The sequence below is a fragment of the Pygocentrus nattereri genome, chromosome 28 (genome assembly GCF_015220715.1).
Source record: "Pygocentrus nattereri isolate fPygNat1 chromosome 28, fPygNat1.pri, whole genome shotgun sequence".
Taxonomy (NCBI): domain Eukaryota; kingdom Metazoa; phylum Chordata; class Actinopteri; order Characiformes; family Serrasalmidae; genus Pygocentrus; species Pygocentrus nattereri.
This window is the reverse complement of record NC_051238.1, coordinates 3,646,622-3,662,564: the sequence shown is the minus strand read 5'-3', so window position 1 is coordinate 3,662,564 and position 15,943 is coordinate 3,646,622.

Sequence of the window (15,943 nt, the reverse complement as noted above, 5' to 3'; positions counted from 1 at the left end):
AAACTTTACACTTGGCACAATGCAGTCAGACAAGTACCGTCTCCTGGCAACCACCAAACCCAGACTTGTCCATCGGATTTCCAGATGGAGAAGCGTGATTGGTCACTCCAGAGAACTCGTCTCCACTGCTCTAGAGTCCAGTGGCGGCGCTTTACACCACTGCATCAGGATGCAGACATTTTCATTTTTTCTGTAGATGGTTATGAAATGGTCACTCACTCCAGTACATGCGACATCTTCTAATTCTCTCTTGATTTCATTATATTCTGAAGACAACAGCGGAAAGAGTTTTGACTGGTATGGAATTAAAGCATTCTAAAATCTAAGAAACATCTAAGCTGATTAAATCCAGTTCACGATTCAGTTCCACCATTCCAGACAGGAGAACCAAACAATAGTGATCTTACTGAGCACAGAAGGAGTTACTGCCTGCAGTTTGCACAGGAAAACTTTTATGGAGAACTGCTGGTGACATCCTGTATAACAAAAATAACGTGTTGGCACAAGGTGTGGGAATGAGATAATTAAGACATGGCCACAACTTAGTAAGGCATGGGAACGAGATCGTAATGCGTGGCCACAACTTAGTAAGGCATGGGAATGAGATTATTAAGCCTTGACCACCGTTTAATAAGGCATGATGTCATCCCCACGCCATACTGAGTTGTCACCAGCAGGGCTCTGTAGGCTAATATCTCAGGTCAGATAAGATAAGATAGACTTTTATTATCCCACTGGGGGAAATTTGCACTGTTACAGCAGAAAACACAGTAAGCAGATAAAGAGCAGTAAGTAGACAAAAGATGTGCATCATACAAAATACAAAATATAAGATATACTATAGAAATAAATAAATAATTAATTAAACAAGGCGCCTGTTAGCAGAAAAATATTAAAAAATAAAAATAGAAATAAGAAACTATACAAATTTACAGGTTACACATGCATTTGTATGGATATTGCACATTTCTGAGCAGGTAATGACTGGATATTGCACAGAAATTGTAGATATGGCACAGTAATAATTACAGATATTGCACAGAACTAGTGTGTGTATTGCACTTGTACCGTTCTATCAGCAGCAGATACTGCACATTAATTAGAGGTAGGATAAGATACAGGTCTATGTGGTGAGAGAGTGAGAGAGTGCACTGTGATAGAGTGAGGTGTGAACCCATAGTGTGTTTATGACGGAGAGTGTCTGAGTCTCTGCTTGGGGGGTTTTGGTTGTAGAGCCAAACAGCCGTGGGGAGAAAGGAGCTGCGCTATCTCTCTTTTCTGCAGCGCAGGCGGAGATGTGATATTTACTATTTTTTCCTACAGTTTGGTGAAAAAAATGAACTTCGTACAGTTTACACCTCAAACGTGGCCTATCAGTCAGTTTTACACTAGAGCCAAGAGGCTAATGCAGCTAAAAAGTAATGGAAGATTGCAACTAACCAGTTAGCGTTTTCCCTAAATCATCACGCATTTGCCTCAGATTGTGGAGCTGTTTAGTATACAATATACAATATTTTTACATCTTCTAATAAAACAAGTTCTTTTAACAGTTAGACCTTCTTGAGCCTCAGTTTAGCAACACTGGTTTATAAATCAATCATCTAGAACTCCAAGCGCCACAGAAGAGCTCGTCCCCACAGTCATGTGTGAAGGCAGAGGCCATATTTTGAAGAAAAAAAGGTTTTTTTCTGCAATTTTAACTGCAATAATCTACACATGACTATGAAATATATGATTTAAATGACAAAGAAAACAAAAGGCAAATAAATAATATAAAATATAGAATAAAAGTCCCCCAGGAGTCGTGTCACTGGTGTCACCGCGTAACAAAAAAATCTCTTATTTTGAGATAAAAGTCACACCGATGACGTCACTCGACCTCCTTTGACCTGTTTTCTGAGGATCTATGGAGAAAAGCTCATGGTGAGTCCACTGCGTCTCTCAGTTCTCAGAGATCTTCTCATTCAGCTCATGATCTCATATGAAGCCTTTAGCTGACGTCACTGGTGTGACCGACTTTATTCTGAGATAATTGTGAAAAAATAAAACACAAATGGATTCAATTCCACATTTTAGTGGAGATTTCATGACTGACCACATGTGGTTTGATGCTCTGTAGCAGTTACTTAGTAAAATGCATTGTCCATTAAAAACGTCTCTGGTGTTTCCTTTACTATGTGAAACACCAATGACGATCGGTAACACCAGTGACTCCTATGGAGAGACAGGAAAGTGGGCGCTTCTGTAGAACGACCCTTATATACAAATGTGGGCTAAAGTACATTAGGATGGCTGAAGACAGAAGCAGATATAATGACCCCTGGATTTGTCCATGTTTGTGGATAACTGTGTCATACAGAGTCAGAAACCACACAACCTGTGTTAGAGACGTCTGTTAGAGGACTGTATGTAACGTGTGATGATTTAGGCACTAATACGTGAGCTTCCATTACTTGTTAGTTACATCAGCCTCTTAGCTCCAGCGTTTAAACTAAGGAAGCAGCCTTGTTTTGGCCGACGGGGGACTTTTAATGTAGGCTTGAAAAAGTATTTTTATTCTAATTTCATGCATTCGTATGAACTTTCCTGGGCGACTGGAGCTGGAGTCCGACCCTCCTGGGCTTCTGGGTAATTGCGGCACAAATGAGCTCAAAGCTCAGCTCTCTGGGTTTCTAAGAATTGCTGGTAATTGTTCCCAAACACACCTGAATTAACGGAGTCCGCACCCGCTGCTCCTCCACACGCTGCTGTCTAACTGGACGCAAAACACGGCTTAGCATGCTTGAAGTCTGCCAAACAGGCGGGTCGATACGTGTCAGGCCGGCTGCTGTTGTTATAGCAACAGCGCATTACACAATTTCCGATTCCAATTAGAACATGCACTCGTCTTTAATTGATAATATTTAATATTTCATCATCTGTGAAATAATCAGCAATGATAATTTAAACATAGAGGCCAGTCCAACAGCGCAGAACACTGCCTGTCACTGCAGGAGTGACTTTAATTGAGATTTTAATCTCTCTTGTGGTCTTATCTCCATAAATTACTCATCTTCCAAGAGTGGAAGTGGAAGAAAAAGACAAAGGTCTGCTGTCAAACTTGAAAACCCACCGTTAGATGGATGATAGTGCTTTCTGAATCTGCTCTAAAAGGAAGAAAAAGAAGGGGGAAAAGTCTTGTTACTCATAAATCCCATTTGCTGATCAGCTTAGGGCTGCTGAGAGACTTTGAAGTGCAAATGCACTCTTCAATCTGATGGTTAAAAAAAAAAAAAGAAGCTTCAAACCGCATCGCAGGCACTACAATGCTCCCCTGAAATGAAAAGATAGTAAAAGCCTGTATTGCAGACGAAGGTGGGCTTCTGCTTTCAACGAGGCTTTTTAGGTGACAGACAGAACATTTTCTATCAAACAGTAAGACTGTAAGCTGCTCATAAAGTGGATTTCATTTCCCTGAATAACAAAGTACTTCTGTTGTTATTTTGGGACATACATTTGGGCTGCTTTCAGGAGCCGATAGTTGAGTTATGCCAAGTAGCACAATGGGACATTATAGGACCAGCAATACAGAAAGAGGTGACTTTCAGTTCATTGAAAGCAAAGATGAGGCCTAGTGGACCATTTCAGCACAACAGCAGCTCATATACTGAACTATTGGTGGAGAATGTCGCCCTCATGTGGCCACACCTGATCTCTGCACTGTAGCATAGGGCTTACTGTAATAAAGCCACTGCATAGAATAAGATTATTGATCTGGTTATTATTAGAGGTGAGTAGAAACTGGTTCTAAGTACAATTCTGATGGATCAGTACTTCAAATAGTAATTTTACGTTAATTTGCATAAGGTATAATTTAATGCAGCTGCGTGATTGGTCAGAACTCACTCTGTTCAGGTTCGTCATTTCATTTCAGACCACAAGGGCGAAAAAATAGAAGAACAGAATCCAACAAACTTCACTTTCTATGATGGCAGATGCTGGATGCAAGTGCAGTTCTGTAAGTTACCCAGCGCTTCAAGGGCTGCCTTGACCAAAATGAAAAACCATCTGTTGTAAACGAGGTCACCAACCATGCCCTGGAGATCCACCTTCCTGAGGAGTTCACTTCCAGCCCACATCCGTCCACTCCATTAGCTGGATGAGGTGAGTTAGATTTGTGCAGAAGCTGAATCCTGGTACATCTCCAGGAGTATGGTTGGTGAGCACAGCTCTTGTGAGATTTTCTGGTTTAAAGACTAGGACAACCCCCTTCAGATGATGCATTTTGAAGGCAGGAGGAACTTTTGAACTTTTAGGGCTTTGAACTTTTATTGACTAAAATGATCAAAAAGAGAGGAGAATAGAGCCCAGAGAAGAGAAGAGTAGATCCCAACTCCAACGTGCAGAATAACTCCATTCTAGGGCATGACTGAAGTGCGCTTGAGCAAGGCACCCAGCCCCCAACTGCCCCCCGGGTACCGCTGCTCTGGGCAAATGTGCTCACTGCCCCCAAGTGTCTGTGCCTTGAATAGTGTGTATGTGTGTGTTTCACTGCACAGATGGGTTAAAAGTGGAGGTGAATTTCCCTGTTGTGGGACTAATAAGGGTCACTTAACGACCCCCTGAGCCGACAGGACATGAATGAAGTGCCCTTGAGTAAGGCCCACCACTGCCCACCACTCAAGGCGACATGGCGCTGTGAGGAGTTGATTGAGCTTCAGTGAGCTCAGGTACTGATGTTGGACGGTCAGTTCTGCATCACTCCAACTCAACCCAAAGGTGGTGGATGGAGCTCCATCACACCAGAGAACTCAGTTCCACTGCTCCACAGCCCAGTGCTGGGGAGCTTTATACCCATCTAGCCCACACTTGACATTGTACAAGGTGACCTTAGGTTCATGTGTGTCTGCTCCAGTGTGTCCTGTTCTACTGGTCAATGCTTTTCAATGGACATTATATACAATGGGTGACCATAAAGTAGTTGAGTTCGCCCAGATGGCCAGATATTTTTGGATAGATTGGAACAATAATCTTACTGCAGTTTGATTTGGGCTGCTTTAGCCAACTCTGGTAACTAAAAATTCAATATAATCTCCACATTCGCGTCCATCAGCAGGTTTTCATGATCAATGATGCACTTTCCATCTATTGATCAAGTCATTTGAGTCATTTTTTGGACATGTTTACAACCAGCAGCTCATGTGCTGACTGTGGGATGGGTGGGGCGTGTGAGAGAGTTAGAGTGCATGTGTATGAATACAAATATGTCAATGTGCCTGTGCATGAGTATGAGTTTGAATACTAATGCATGCATGTGTTTGTGTGTTAATGCAAAGACCAAACCCAAGTAACCTTGACTTGCCTCAAAAATAAAGATGATGGGTCTTCCTGGCTGCTGCGTCTTTCCCCACAATGTCTTTGCTGTTCACAATCGCTGCCTATTAGACAAATACAGAGGGAGTCATGAGTGTCCTAAACAGATATTCAAGCAAAAGCAATGACTGCAGTAACAGTAACAGCATCCACACAAATAAACAACTTGAGAAGCACAGAAGCAGCAGATCACAGTGCTACACTCTTGGAAAAGATGGTTCTTTAGTAAAGCCAGTGGTTCTGTATAGAACTGTGAACACTCAAAGAACCATTTGCATGCTTAACCCTTTAATGTCCTCACCAAGAAACATCCATCCATGGATCCAGGTCGCGGGGGGGTGCTGGATCCTATCCTAGCAGGCAGGATACACCCTGGACAGGTCGCCAGTCCATCGCAGGGCAGACAGACAGTCACTCACACACCTAGGGGCAATGTAACATGTCCAGTTGGCCTGACTGCATTTCTTTGCACTGTGGGAGGAAACCGGAGAACCCGGAGGAAACCCACGCAGACACGGGGAGAACATGCAAACTCCACACAGAGAGGACCCTGGTCGCCCGGCCAGGGAATCGAACCCAGGCCCTCCTTGCTGTGAGGCGACAGCGCTACCCACCACGCCACCGTGCTGCCCACCACCAAGAAACAAAGCAATGGAATTTTTTTCATTTTTATTTTATTTGTTTTTGCTGCAATAATAAAAAAAAAACAATTGGTGTTTTTTTTTTCTTCGTTTTTTAAAATATTTATGTCTACCAAATGGACGAGTCGGCACTTTGTGGCATATATAAAATAGGCATGTTTACAGCAGATGGCTACATTTTTCATTCTAGCCAGAACGTCCCTTTAAGTACTAGGGAAACTCTTTGGGCCAGCGGTTACACAAAGAGAAGAGATGCCTGGTGTCTCGTTCAAACAAATACGCAGTTTTAAAACAACTACCTAAAACAACTGATTTATTTAGAATAGTTTGTGAATAAGTATTTAATGCCTATTTTGCTGTTGAAATTTTGGCATATTTTGAATAAACAGTGACTCCTTCAGGTCGTGGCAAAATGTAAAGTAATAATAAAAATAAAAGCGCAGCTGTCCCGCAGATTTACTGAGATTTTCAATACGGCCCTTTTAGTGGTTGAGTTTGACAGCCCTGATCCAAAGTAAGCGAGGTGAGCAAGAGTGAAGCAGCTCAGGAGCTGAACCGACACAACAGAATGACAACTAACCTGAAAATGAAGGAATTAGGAAAAAAAACGTTAATGACTAAAATCTAAAATGGAACTCCCTGGAGGTCAGGGAACCAGCCCTGTGACCGGAAGGTCTCCAGTTCGATCCCCAGAGCTGACAGTATGTGACTGAGGGGTCCTTGAGCAAGACACCTAACCCCCAACTGCTCCCTGGGCACTGCGGATAGGGCTGCATACCGCTATGGGCAAGTGTGCCCACTGCCCCCTAGAGTGTGTGTTCTCACTAGTGTGGTGTTTAACTGCACGGACGGGTTAAATGAGGAGGTGAAATTTCCCTGTTGTGGGACTAATAAGGGTCATTTAATTAAATCTGATCCGGATGCCCCCTGGACGCCTCCCAGTGGGGCTGTACCAGGCACGGCCTACCGGGATAAGGCCCCGGGGTTGTCCTAGGACCCGCTGGAGGGATTATATCTCCAAGTTGGCCTGGGAGCGGCTTGGGGTCCCTGGGAATGAGCTGGAGGAAGTTGCAGGGGACAGGGTCGTCTGGGATTCTCTGTTCTCCCAACTGCTACCGCGACCCTATCTGGATTAAGCGGTTAACGACGATGATGATGATAATTAAGCGTATTAGAAAATATTCCACTTAACATCACTCATTTTCCACTCACAGTCCAACTGACTTATTTTTCCTTCCTTCCTTTCTTTAGTTACTAAGATTTTCTACAAAATCACTTTATAGTAGTTTTTCTCTCAGTCGTTTATAATATATGTCTATATAATATAAGTATATATATATATATATATAATATAAGTTTATTTTCCAAAATAAAAGATTATGTGCATTTAAAATCTATTCGAGGAGATTAAAAACTAGTTAGAGCTTGAATACAGGACAACAACCTGGGTGGTCCGAGGGTGGACCAGCACTGGCAAACAGTCGGGGGGGCGGGGGCCGATCTTATCAAGCCAGCCGCAGACCGATATATACTCACTATTTGGGTTATAGTGAAGCGCAGTAAGCCTGACTCACAGTGTAGATCCATAATGCACTGCAAATTGTAGCATACAGACACTGTACTACAGTTGCCAAGGTACCCTATATAATGTTGGTAGTAACATCCACATGCAATTTAATGTGATTATAAAAAGCAGGATTGCCTAGAAAAGCCATGTAATCAGACTACAGGTACTTTTTTAGGAATTATATGTTTGATGAATATCAGCATCAATAAATCAGTCAAGCAGCCCTTAATATGTAAGCTAGGTCCGTCTCAGTGACGACGTCCACGTATGAGAAAGAAGAAGAAGAAGTCTGTTTCTTCAAATGGTCTAAGCTTTGTGAAGCCGCTTAAGTGATGATGAAAGCTAATAACGCACTCAGATCAAAAACAATCCAAAGAAAAGTATTCGGATTACATTGCACTTGGTAAGTAATTACTGACTGCATGCCTTCACCTACGCTTCACAGAGCATAATGCAGTGCACACGAAGATTTTATCAATGGTCTAAGTTGAAATTTGTATATGACCCCATTTTTCTGACTGTTTATATTTGATATGTTTCCCGCCAGCTATGGTTTTGCCTGAAGTCAATACGTTGATTGCGGATAAACGACCAAATCAGAGCATCTTGAAAGTGTAGATTCTCTAGACTGAGTCTTCTAGAGCAGATGAGGGAAAAATGAGTGAATCTTTCAAACCAGCTCTTCTGAGCATATGCTAATCGAGCCATTCTGCCAACCACAGTATTCCAGACAATGCTAGCTAGCTGTGCTGGCAAGCTAATGTTGGAGATAGATTTGTGATAGTCTTGGATGTGGTCAGTCTGTATAACTAGCTTGATTTTGATGATTAAGTGATTAGTAGGAGGGCAGCAGTGCCTGATTAGTGGCATTTTGTGATTGTTGTGGCAGCAGCAGGGAGTTTCTACAGCTAATGAGCCGCTGAGTCAATGGCTGTGTTCCAAATCACTACCTTTTACAGAACTAGTGCACTAGATAGTGCTTCAGCTATGTGATAGTGCTGTTAGGTTCACTCTAGTGAAAAGTGAATGAGTTCATTGTCAGTCAAAGAGTCGCTGAGTTAGTCAGCCAGTGAATATGTGAATGAGTGAGTCAATCGGCCTTTCCCGAACTTATCACTCCCCGTTAGCACGTTGCTATGAAGTGTGTTCATATGAAGTTACACTCAGCTGTGGAGGGCTCTTGGTAGGGGGTATAATGACTCAGATCTTTGTAAACTGTTGGCTCTTGCTGATCCACTGTAAGGAGGAAGCTGCCATCACCATGGCTGCAGATAGCCACTTTGCTTGTCTAGCTCATCATGTGCTGCGTCTGTGATATGCTGCAGACTAAACAATTAACATATGCAGTGAAATTCATCCATAATTCATTCATCCATGAATTCATCCATATGGAAGAAAAATATGTTGCTGTTGTTGGAAGAAAACCACGTATCTCCAAAATGGTAACTTTACAGGAGAAGGAAAAAACCTCCTTTGCTTTTAATGTAAGTCAATGGAACCAGACGTTTTTACAAGTCATTTTGGGTTATTTCCTTTGGTCCATTCTTCATGAAATTTACACACAATGCAAAGGGCAACAGACATTTTCAAATTATGTCAAAAACTGAAAAACGAAAATCTACTGACAACAATAATATATATATATATATACATATGCGCTCATATTAAAACACATAATTAACACATACAATATATTTACACTATATGTGATGTCTTAAAATAAATGTCCTTAATAGATTTAACTGTCTATTTTGAATATTTAAATATTTCAATACATGCTCATATATTTGTATGCAAAAGTTTGAATGCCCCCTAATCAAATTCCATGCTTTCTGAGTGAAAATACACATCCTTTACAGGGAACAAGCTGTCCTGCGAGATTTAGTGCTCAATTTATATGAGGTTTGGCATAAAAAAAAAACATAAAATATAAAATGTGCCATAATGTCCACAGGCATCACTTCTTATGTGCTTTTTCCCCTTAAATATATCAAATTAATCGAATAAACAGTAATTGAACATTAAAATATGCAGAAACATCTGTTCTCTGTAGCGGATGTGTTCACTTTTTTCCACAATTCAGAACGTCATTTGACCAGGGACGCCCAAACTTTACTACCCAAAGCCACCAGCGAACCTCCAAGTGTCTGTGTATTTATATGGAATGTTGATGATGATAAAATAGTGGAAAATCTGGAGAAATAAGCTTTCTTAAGGCACCGTTTTGCCTCACAACATCCCACATATGCACTTCCACCATGAATGGATTCTAAAAATACAATATGGTCACAAAACTATCATAATACAGTGTCTCAGACATCAGGCAGCATATGAAGCTATTTCAAGTAGTGGCCTTCTGTGAAGCAGCTTGTGGAGGCATTAAACACTTTGTATGTCTGGTTTCTGTTATCATCACTGTAACAACAACAGAACTAGAACTGAGAATGACTAAAGACACAGAATGACTGTGTTTGCATCTTAACCATTTAAATATGCAGAAATCTGGAAAGATTCAGAGGACTTCTTTAAACGGCAACACTAATTAATATGGGATGTCACTCAGAATGGCACAAATGGATGTAATAGGAGTGGATAGGGGCTGAAACAAGTCTGGGCAAAGGAGTCAGTGAGTCACCAGCCCTGTTAGTGGTCCAGCAAAAAGGCTAGAAGCCAGACTGGCAGTGGGTCAGACTCCTAACAGCATCTATTGGCTTTGTTTGAGCTCTGCTATTAGTCACGCTCACAGGAGCGACGTTGCCTGCGGTCGTGAAGTTGAGCTGCTTTGTGATAATGCGAGTGTAAGGGACAGCCTGCCAAGACCACACGCAATAAACACAAAGATGCTTGTTTTTACCATGTAGCGGGAAGAGAGTCTCACCCTAACCTTTCCTGTGGGTTTGTTGCTAGGCGGAAGTGGCCTAGACTCTAATGTAAATGAATAAACGGACTGTAAACACATGGCTCCTTGTCTCACGTCCCTTTGAACTGGGACGTCAAAGCGAGGTCCAAAGTCGAGGGTTTGAAGCTCGGTCGGACACAGTCTGATGACTGTGAGCTTTCACAAAGTTCATGTTCTTCACAATGGACACTTCTACAGAAATGGCCTGTCACAGTTTTGGCAGTGCAGCGCCACCTACTGGCCACCAAAGCATCAGACTAGATAAGCTGCCCAAAGGCGAAGCAACTTCCCTCCTGCAGTTCCAACTCTCATCCAGCACACACGATCCAGATATCGCTTCTTCGGGAGCCTCTGAATCTGAGCAGAGCAAGGCTTGTTGAACAGGGGCAGATTTAGTGATTCTGGGGCTCGAGGCAGAGGACAGGAAAGGGGCCACTCTGCATGCACATTTTAAATTAGTTGAGGCTCTGGGCTCCAGCATGATTCAGCCAGCTAACAAAACGACACCTTGGCAAGTGAAATTATCTTAAATATAGCCTATCTAATATTTCTAATTTTGAGATTGTTGCAAGAGTATAAAAGACAATTCTGCAGTTCCGTTCTGTCACCTAGATGTAACTGCAACAAGAAGCTGCGGTGCCTGAATGTGGCTGCTGTACTGTTAAAGGTGGAACAAGAAAATTCCAACAAGAAGCTGAGGGGCTAGAATGTGACGACTGCACCATTTAAGGTGGAATGGGAAATTTCAGCTTCACTGAGATGAAGAGGTTGCCCTGTTTATGCTCATGTTTGGAATAGCAACTGGTAAGCTTTGTAGCAGCAATAGTAGCTACAGTTTGCTAACCCAGAAAGCTGCGAAGATCTAAAAAAACAAGGTTTTTTTGGGGTTTTTTTTGCTCGCCTCGGCAGTGTGCGCTCCTGAACTTGGGAGCACTGAAGGGAGGGGGGTATTTGTTCTGCTCTAGAGTCAAATATCATCAATAGTTCTTTAAGTAGAGTTTCTGTGGATTTTTTCCACCACTGGAATATTGGTTGGTTGGGTTGGAGACGCCTGAAGCCTCTTTCACACAAGCACGTTCACCCAGATATTTAATGATAGATAATGGGAAAGAAAACCACGGTTGAAATTCAAATAAGACTCTATTTCCCTGGCCAGGCAAAGAACAGAACAGACCCCTATACATTTCTGGGAAAGACATCAGGCTTGTTTGACTCAACAGCGCTTGGGTTGTTACAATGCATGCTGATTTGTATGGCCTGGGCCATAATGACACCAAGAACGCAAGTGTGAAGGCATGATGTAAAACTTCGATCCTCTCCACAGTTTTCTTTGTAGCCTCTTTTAGGAGGCCCCCTAGTGGCCATTCTGTCAGTGGAACGGAAATGAAAAATTGATTGGGATAGTTTCAATTAGAAATGATTGTTTATTTCTTATTGTTTACATGTTGTGGCGGCGTTGAGCTGCTAGTCAGCAGTGAAAAACGGTTCACACCTCTCCACAAAGACAGCTGTGGAGCGATAAAACGAACGACTGCAGCTTTTTTTCCATATCAAAAGAGTCCTGTAGAACTCATAGCATTTAAACACAATAAAAACACTTTTATAAATGTTTTCCTGCTGGCTCACCTACAAACGATGAAAATCAGGCTCTCTTCTAGTTTGGTAAATCATAGACATTCCCATCTAAATATATTCCGTCAAGGTTACTGAAGGAAAAGAATGTGTAGGTAAAGTGCAGGAGCTCCAAAACAGACTACAATTGTACTGTATTTTACAGCTGCTGTGGAAAATGAGCTAGGATGTAGTGCACAACTGGGTGATTAATATGCATGGAAATGCAGTGTTGCTGCCACCTGCATACTTACAAATTAGTTGCTTCCTGTGTTTTAAGGCCGCACATCTTTACAAATGTTACCATGATGATCTGAGGCGTTTTAAGGGTCTCTGAGTGAGCGGGTTAGAGCGTACGAGTATGAAGCTGCTTTTAAAATGGCAATGTTGGCAACCCAATTTCCCTCCTAATAAATGTCTGCTCTAATTACGTGATGGCAATGACATTTCTGAACTGCTCTTGGCGAAAATAGTGAAGAATGAATAAACCCCTTAAAAATGTCACCAAACGTCTGCCTAATGAACAACAATGCAGATCCCGTTCAGAGCTCATTTCGCAGAACAACAACAGGATTTGGAAAAGTTTTGGGACAAAGTAATGGCCTAGCTTCTACATCGCTCAAAAACATCAACTGCTCTTAACCGACTTCCAAAATACCACCAACAATGGACCAATGGAAATGCCCCAAAACTGACCTCAATAAAGTCTTCTAAACATTTTCCCGCATTGAAAGTTTTCCTTCTTCTGTAAAATGACCTTTTTTTGGACCGTTCTGACAGTGATGATATATTATATACCAACTGTATGAAAGTGAGTACCGTGTGAACATTTTACCCTATTAAAGGTCAAAGCATGGATATAAAAACGTGCTCGAGACATACCAACATTTACACAAACTCAAGTGTACAAAAGTACAACGAAAATGCTGTAAAAGATGCTGGGACTTACACTTGTGAGATACAATTCACTGAAAAGGACTACGTCGTTATTCTGGCATCATAAGAGCAAAATGAGCAATAATTTTGACAGTGATTCATATTTTCGACGTACTGCTGCCCCCTAGAAAGCCCTCTAATCAATGGTGAAGTTTTCCATAGATATTCATTTGCTCAAATATTCAAATAAAAAAGAAATCAAATTGAGTTGTGTGGGATTTATTTAAAGAAAAAATTTGGGTGACTATTGACTTCTAGTGTTAGCAATGTTAGCCTCATAGCTCCGTAAAGAAGTAATATTTAGACCTCAAACATGCCTTGGGTGACATATTACATCTGATTCGCCAAACCATATGAATTTGTCAGTTTTGCTCATATTTGCACGTTTTCATGTCACAAAACACAAATAGTTTCAGTCTGTAGGTGGAGCCTAATTCAAGCCACGTCCCTGTATTTTAGAACAGGACGTGAGGCTGCAGTCCTGTCCCTCATGTCTGCATGGTGAGCAGCGAGATCCCATAGTTTTGAAGTAAATGTGTCCCGAAGTCTGAGAATATGTGTGGAATATTAAGAATTGTCACTACCAAAACACACATTTTCTGTAAATAAGTCAATTTTTTTGAGTTTTAATGAATTATGATGATTTTATGTGTAAACAGCTGTTCAAAGCTGTGTTTACTGGTCTTGTACTGGCTACGTTTTTGAGTTCTGCTCAAAATGAGCTAAAATTGTCACCAAAACGATCACTACTGAAACATTTGGTAAAGTTTGGGTAGTGTTACGATTCCGGGAGTGACTAAATGGAATGTTCAATCATTTGTTTTAATAAAATAAACATAATTACGGTACAGGGTCACTCAAAGCAAAAGGTTTTTGAGATCTGTAGTGAGAACTTTGAAATGAAAATGGTGTGAAGAATCAAGTACTGAGAAAAAGTACAAGTGTTCAGTTTCAGTAATGCTTGGGTACAAAGTACAAAGTACAAAGTACAAATCCTCTAAAATACTTCAATATAGTAACAGAAAAATTTGGGTGACTATTGACTTCTAGTGTTTGTTAGTAACATTTGCCTCATAGCTCCAGTGCTTAACCCCTTAACATTCCAGGCTAACTTCACACCGAGGCTTATTATTCAGAAACTACAGGGACTTCAGTGGAAACAATTGGAGCTATTAGTAGGTTATAGAAGTGTGTAATAACTGCCCTCATAGCAGTGACTGAGAAGCTCCAATCAGCAAGATCAGCCAAACTGTCATCTGTCCTGACCCTTCTTGACCTCTCAGCAGCTTTTGACACAGTCAACCATACAATCCTTTTGGACATCCTCACCAACCTTGGAATCACTGGCTATGCGTGGAAGTGGTTCAAGTTCTATCTGGAGGATCGCTCTTATCAGGTAACATGGAGGTTCAAGAAGGTGAGCATCAAGACTGTTCTCTGTACTGGCACCCAAGTGTTGGAATGAACTCCCATTGGCTGTCCATACAGAAGAGTCTCAGAGTCTACAGTGACTCTGTTTCTGTCAGTATCTGAGCTCAGGACCGTCTTTCTCTCTAACCTGTTGGTAACTAGTAAAGATCCTTTCTCTAGACAGACAGAGCTCTTTCTGGTAGTCGCTCTGGATAAGAGCGTCTCCTACATGCTGTAAATGGAAGTGTAATAAAACTTGGCTTGTTAAGGGGTTAAACTATAAAGAAGCAAAATCTGGACTCAAACATGTCTTGGGTGACTGACTACATCTGGGCTAAGTAGAAAATTCATTCACCACACCATGTAAAATATGCCAGTTTTGCTCATATTTGCAAGAAATTTGTATATAACATTCAATTTTGCTACTACGAAACTACTCTAGCTGAGGTCATCAGCCTTTATTCATCAAGCTGATCAATATCAAAATGAGTCAGAATGCATATCCCTTACAATCCAGACCCCACTACACCACTGCTAGGTGGGATTAGTGAAAAGAAAGACACAGAGGAAGTGCATTGAGGTGGTTTATTAGCGTAAGAAAAGTCCACAGCACACAGTCTCCATGCTTTAGTGACAGTCAGTGAAGTTCAACTGCAGGACATGTTTGTTTATCCTCGACTGTCCCCTCTCCCTCCTGTTTATGTGCATCTAGGTGTCTGTTTTCACTGTATTTTTTTTCGCGTGGTTGGCTTGAGGAGCATGCATGTGACTGTCTGGTTGATGGAGAGTGTACAGGGCACTCATTAGCGCCCTCCCTCATGTGCACTGTGGAAGTGCACCAACATCGAGGCTGTGTTCATGCAGATAGTCCATTTAAATTACATTTAAGCACTGAAGTTATGGACACTTAAGGGGACACAGCCTTTCATGACCCCGTTCAGGTGCATCTGCTAAATAAAAGGAGATGCGCCATCTCTTCTGAACAAAAGATGGCTCTTTCATCGTCTTGTCATTTTTTTTTTTCCGATTCACTTTAGGAAAAAGGAAACAAATATCCCAAAATCATTGCTTAGTCAACAAATCTGGAGCAAAATACTGAGATTCGATTCACAGTATCTTCGTCTTCATCATCCTCATCCACATCCTTGCAGTCTTAGAAATTCACACACCAAAAAAAGCAAAAGTCAAATCACTTACATCAAATTCGGAAACCAAGCTAAAACGTTGTCACAAAAACAAACAAACAAACAAACAAACTGACAAATAATATTTATATAAAAAAAAGAGATCAGTGCTGGCTAAATATGTTCTCTACAACTTTACAAAATGCAAATAAATTCCTCTTTGTGCTTTATTCACAGATGTGTGTTTGCTGGGTGAAAAGCAAACGTATTGTTTCCTGTTTTTCCTTCGTTTTGGTTTTCGTATGCGCGCTTTTCCAGAGTGGCCCATTATTTCAGCCTGCTTATGTCTTGAGGGGGAAAGAGAGATTAACTCTCCTGGATTTCAAAGAAGGAGAAAGAAAAC